This window comes from Sus scrofa, chromosome 12 (genome assembly GCF_054392235.1).
Source record: "Sus scrofa isolate SSC_HxYL_T2T_F1_AM1 chromosome 12, Sscrofa_HxYL_maternal_Yorkshire_Landrace_v2.0, whole genome shotgun sequence".
Taxonomy (NCBI): Eukaryota; Metazoa; Chordata; class Mammalia; order Artiodactyla; family Suidae; genus Sus; species Sus scrofa.
The window spans coordinates 64392677-64398676 of NC_139394.1; the positions used below are offsets into that span (position 1 = coordinate 64392677).

General features: G+C 38.7%; 1 long non-coding RNA gene across 1 annotated transcript; it reads left to right on the plus strand.

The window, feature by feature from the left end:
• The first annotated feature begins 354 nt into the window (after window positions 1-354).
• LOC146398423 (uncharacterized) lies at window positions 355-5710 on the plus strand. The gene is made up of 2 exons (XR_014821939.1): window positions 355-4361; window positions 4806-5710. It is a non-coding gene; the product is annotated as an uncharacterized LOC146398423 (long non-coding RNA).
• The last annotated feature ends 290 nt before the right edge of the window (window positions 5711-6000 follow it).

Sequence of the window (6000 nt, forward strand, 5' to 3'; positions counted from 1 at the left end):
CTCCTTTGTACCTTCAAGCCCTCACCACAACTAAACCCTATCTCCCATCCTTGCCTTAGAAAGGAGAAGGAATATGGTCAGCAGGTTCAAATAACATAAGAACTGAAGTGGACATTGGGTTAGGGTATGGAGATGACCCAGGGCTTCTTTACTAGAGCAATTCCCATGGACTGGGAAGGTGCTAAAACCTAGTTCCAGTGTGCAATGTCATCTCATTTTAGGATTAATTTGCATTTCCTTACTAATGATGTTGAGTCCCCTTTTAGGTGTTTATTGGCTTTTTTGTTTTTATTTATTTATTTATTTATTTATTTTTGTCTTTTTGCCATTTCTTGGGCCACTCCTGTGGCATATGGAGGTTCCCAGGCTAGGGGTCAAATCGGAGCTGTAGCTGCCGGCCCACACCAGAGCCACAGCAACATAGGATCTGAGCCTCATCTGCAACCTACACCACAGCTCAGAGCAACGCCGGATCCTTGACCCACTGAGCAAGGCGCCAGGGACTGAACCCGCAACCTCATGGTTCCTAGTCGAATTCGTTAGCCCCTGAGCCACAACGGGAACTCCATTATTGGCTTTTTTAATATTTTTTTGGAGAAATGCCTGCTCAAGACTTGCCCATTTTTAAATTGATAACTATTCATTTACAGTATTCTTTAAGTATTTTAGATCCAAGAATAAATATTTTTAGATATTTGTGTTATAAATATCACTTCTCCATCAGCGTCTTTTTACTCTTTAAATGGTGTCTTTTGAATCAAACTCTTCAACTTTTTTTTACTTTTATTATTTTTTAACTTGATGAATTCTATTACATTTATTGTTGTACAACAATCATCACATCCCAGTTTTATAACATTTCCCTCCCAAACCCCCAGCCCATCATGCCCACCCTCCAAACTGTTTCCTTTGGAAACCTTAAGTTTTACAAAGTCTGTGACTCAGTATCTGTTCTGCAGAGAAGTTCATCGTATCCCTTTTTTTTTTTTTTTTTTTTTTTTTTAGATTCCACACATAAGTGATAGCATATGACGTTGGTGTCTCACTGTCTAACTAACTGCACTTAGCATGATAGTTTCTAAGTCCATCCATGTTGCTGCAAATGCCATTATTTCCTTCCTTTTAATGGCCAAGTAATATTCCATTGTGTATATGTACCACATCTTCTTTATCCACTCCTCTGTTGATGGACAGTTAGGTTGCTTCCATGTCTTAGCTATTATATATAGTGCTGCAATGAACACTGGAGTATGTGTCTGTTTTTGAGTCATGGTTTTCTCTGAATAAATGCTCAGGAGTGGAATTGCTGGATAAAATGATAATTCTATTTTTAGTTTTTTTGAGGAATCTCCATACTGTTTCCCATGATGGTTGTACCAATTTACATTCCCACCAGTAGTGTAACAGGGCTCCCTTTTCTCCACACCCTCTAGCATTTATTGTTTGTAGACTTTTTGATGATGACCATTCTGGTTGGTATAAGGTTGTACCTCACAGTAGTTTTGATTTGCATTTCTCTAATAATGAGTGATGTTGAACATCTTTTCATGTGTTTTTTGTCCATCTGTATGTCTTTGGAGAATTGTCTGTTTAGATCTTCTGCCCACTTTTTCATCGGCTTGTTTGTTTTTTTGTTACTGAGCTACAGGAGGTGTTTATAAATTTTGGAGATTAATCCCTTGTCAGTCACTTCATTTGCAAATATTTTCTCACATTCTGAGGGTTGTCTTTTCAATTTGTGTAGGGTTTCATTTGCCATGCAGAAACTTTTAAGTTTAATTAGATCCCATTTATTTGTTTTTGTTGTCATTACTCTAGGAGGTGGATCTGAGAAGATATTACTGTGGTTTATGTCAGAGAGTGTTCGGCCTATGTGTTCCTCTATGAGTTTTATACTATCCGATATTATATTTAGATCTTTCATCCATTTTGAGTTTATTTTTGTGTATGGTCTTAGGAAGTGTTCTACTTTCATTCCTTTACATATGGCTGTTCAGTTTTCCCAGCACCAATTATTTAAGGGACTGTCTTTTCTCCATTGTACATTCTTGCCTCCTTTGTCATATATTAGTTGACTATAAGTGTGTATGAGTTTAATTCTGGGCTTTCTCTCCTGTTCTACTGATCTATATTTTGTTTTTATGCCAGTACCACACTGTTTTGATGACTGTAGCTTTGTAGTATAGTCTGAAGTCACGAAGCCTGATTCCTCCAGCTCCATTTTTCTTTCTTAGGATGGCTTTGGCTATTCTGGGTCTTTTGTGCCTCCAAACAAACTTTAAAATATTTTGTTCTAGTTATGTGAAAAAAGTCCTTGGTAATTTGATAGGGATTGCATTGAGTCTCTAGATTGCTTTGGGTAGTGTAATCATTTTGACAATATTGATTCTTTCCAATATAAGAGCATGGTATGTCTTTCCATCTCTTTGTGTCTTTTTGATTTCTTTCATCATCTTATAGTTTTCAGAGTAACAGGTATTTGTCTCTTTAGTTAGGTTTATTTCTAGGTATTTTATTCTTTTTGATGTGGTGATAAATAGGATTGTTTCCCTAATTTCTCTTTCTGATCTTTCATTGTTAGCATACAGAAATGGAGGCGATTTCTGTGTGTTAATTTTGTATCCTGCAACTTTACCAAATTCATTGATGAGCTCCAACAGTTTTCTGGTAGCATCTTTAGGATTTTCCAGGTATAGTATCATGTCATCTGGAAACAGTGATAGTTTTACTTCTTCCTTTTCAATTTAGGTTTCTTTTACTTCTCTGATTGCTGTGGCTAGGACTTCCAAATCTATGTTGAATAGTAATGGCGAGAGTGTACATCCTTGTCTTGTTCCTGATCTCAGCAGGAGTTCTTTTAGCTTTTCACCATTGAGAATGATGTTAGCAGTGGGTTTGTCATATATGGCCTTTATTATGTTGAGGTAGTTTCCCTCTATGCCCACTTGCTGGAGGGCTTCTATCAAAAATGGGTGTTTGATTTTGTCAGAGGTTTTTTCCTGCATCTATTGAGAAGGTCATAGGGTTCTTCTTCATTTTCTTGCTTTCTTATCTGAGTCATAATTCTCTGCCTTTTCATTTTGTGTAGATTTTTAGTGTGGTCTCCTTTTTGCAGACAATGGAGTTGTAGCCTCTCTTGCTTCTGATGTTCACTGTCCTTGTGGCTGAAGTTGGTACAGGAGTTTGCTATAGACTTCCTGATGGGAGGAACTAGTGACTGTCCACTGGTAGGTGAAGCTGATTCTTATCCCTCTGGTTGGTGGGGCTTTGTCTCTGGGTGAGATTAGAGATGGCTGTGATCCTGGGGTGTCTTTAGGCAGCCTGTTTGCTGATGGATAGGGCTATGATCCGACCTGGATTATTGTTTGGCCTAGGGCTTCTTAGCCCTGATGAGTGGGGCCAGATTTTCCCAAAATGGCCACCTCTAGAGGAGCATATGCTGATGAATATTCCTGGACCTTTGTCTCCAATATCTTTCCCCCACAATGAGCCACAGTCACCCCTGGTTTTCCCAAGAAGATCCTCCAAGAACTGCAGTCAGGTCTGACCCAGATTCCTATGGAGTCTCTGTTTTGCCCTGGGACCCAATGCACATGAAAGCTTTTGTGCACCTTTCAAAAGTGGGGTTGCTGTTTCCCCCAGTCCTGTGGAGCTCCTGCACACAAGCCCAACTAACTTTCAATGCCAAATGCTCAGGCACTCCTTCTCCCAATGCCAGATCCCCAGGCATGGGGACCTCATGTGGGGCTCAGAACTCTCCTGTAGGTGAGTCTCTGTGATAGTTACTTTCCAGTCTGTGGGCTGCCCACCCAGTGGGTATGGGGTTGCTTACATCACATAATCACCCCTCCTCCCATCTCGATGTGGCATCTTCTTTTCCTTCTGGAGTAGGATATCTTTTTTTCTTAGTTTGCAGTCTATTTGGTTGAAGGTTGTTCAGTAGTTGGTTGTAATTTTGTGGTTTTTATGAGAGAAGGTGAGCTCCAGTCCTTCTACTCCACCATCTTAATCCCATCTCTGAACTCTAACTATTATGAATAATTTATCAATCTTTTCTGGTTACTGCTTTCTTGTGCCCAGTTTAAGAAATCTTTTCCAAACTCAAAGTCATAAGGATATTTTCCTACATTTAGTTCTGCATAGCTACTATTTTCCTTTCACTTTTAGGTTGCAATCCATCTGAATTTGTATTTATGTGTGGTGTGGGGTAGAGATCAAAGTTGATATTTTCCATGCAAATATGTAATTTATTCAACATCATTTATTGAAAAGACCATCTTTTCCCCTCCTCTTTGTTTTTGTTTTGTTTTGTTGTCTTTTGTCTTTTCAGGGCCACACCCAAGGCATATAAAGGTTCCCAGGCTAGGGTTGAGTTGGAGCTGTAGCTACCGGCCTATACCACATCTCATGGCAACGCTGGATCCTTAGCCTACTGAGCAGGGCCAGGGATGGTACCCACGTCCTCATGAATACTAGTCAGTTTCATTAACCACCGAGCTATGACAGGAACTCCTGCCCCTCCTCTTTGGTTAGCAGTTGTACCCTTGCAATAAATAAGAGATCAGATTATGTGAGGGTCTTTTTCTAGGTTGTCTATTTTGTTCCATTGTTCTATAAATAAATTTATAGTAAATCTTAGCATCTAGTGGTAGATGTCGTCTAATTTTATTTTTATTCAAAATTGTCATGGCAATTTTAGGTCCTTGGCATTTTTTTTTTTTTTTTTTGTCTTTTGTCTTTTTGTCGTTGTTGTTGTTATTGTTGCTATTTCTTGGGCCGCTCCCGCGGCATATGGAGGTTCCCAGGCTAGGGGTTGGATTGGAGCTGTAGCCACCGGCCTACGCCAGAGCCACAGCAACGCGGGATCCGAGCCGGGATCCGAGCCGCGTCTGCAACCTACACCACAGCTCACGGCAACGCCGGATCGTCAACCCACTGAGCAAGGGCAGGGACCGAACCCACAACCTCATGGTTCCTAGTCGGATTCGTTAACCACTGCGCCACGACGGGAACTCCCTCTTGGCATTTTTATATGCACTTTTTGGTGATGATTTTTTCCATCGCTCCACATTAAAAATTAGGGTTTCAATGGGTATTACATCAAATGTAGAGGTTAATTTTAGGAAGAATAGACACCTTGACAATACTGAAACAGCCAATCTGTGAGCATGCCATACCTTTTCATTTATACACATCTTTTAATTTCAATAACTTTTGTATTTTTTCCATATCGAAGTTTTGAACACTTTGTTAGTTTATGTATTTGATGTTTTGATGTTATTATAAAGGCTCTCATCTTAATTTCATTTTCTGTGGTTCCAAGAAGCCATTAATCTGCTTTCTGTCAATATATATTAGAGGTATCTTTTCTAGAGTTTCATAGAGATGGAATTATATAGTGTTTACTGTTCTCTCTCTACCATTTTTCACCCATGAATTTGGAAATTCATTCATGTTGTGTACCTTATTCCCGTTTATTAATATACCATAATTTATTCATTCAGCATTGGCAGGCATTTGGATTGTTTCCACTTTAGGTCTATTATGAATAAACCAACTGTGAACATTCAAGCACAAGTTTTGTGTAAAAGTATTTTCATTTATATAAATACCTCGCTTTGGAATTGCTGGGTCATATGATAAATGTATGTATAACTTTATAAGAAACTGTCAAGTTGTTTTCCAAAGAATACATTTTGCAACCCACCAACTGTGTATGAGTTTTCCAGTTACTCCTAGGCTTGTCAACCCATGGTATTGTCGGTCTTTAATTTTTTTTATTTTATTAAAGTATAGATTTACAATATTATGTTGCTTTCAGATAAAAAGTCAGTCTTTAGTTTTTCTAATCAGTGGGGTAGTACTTCATGGTGGTTTTAGTTTGCATTTCTCTGATGATTAATGGTGAACATTTTTAATGTGTTTAATGGCCACTTATATCTCACCTTTGTGAAGTATCTAAGTTTTTTGCCCATTTAAATTAGGTGATGATGATGATGA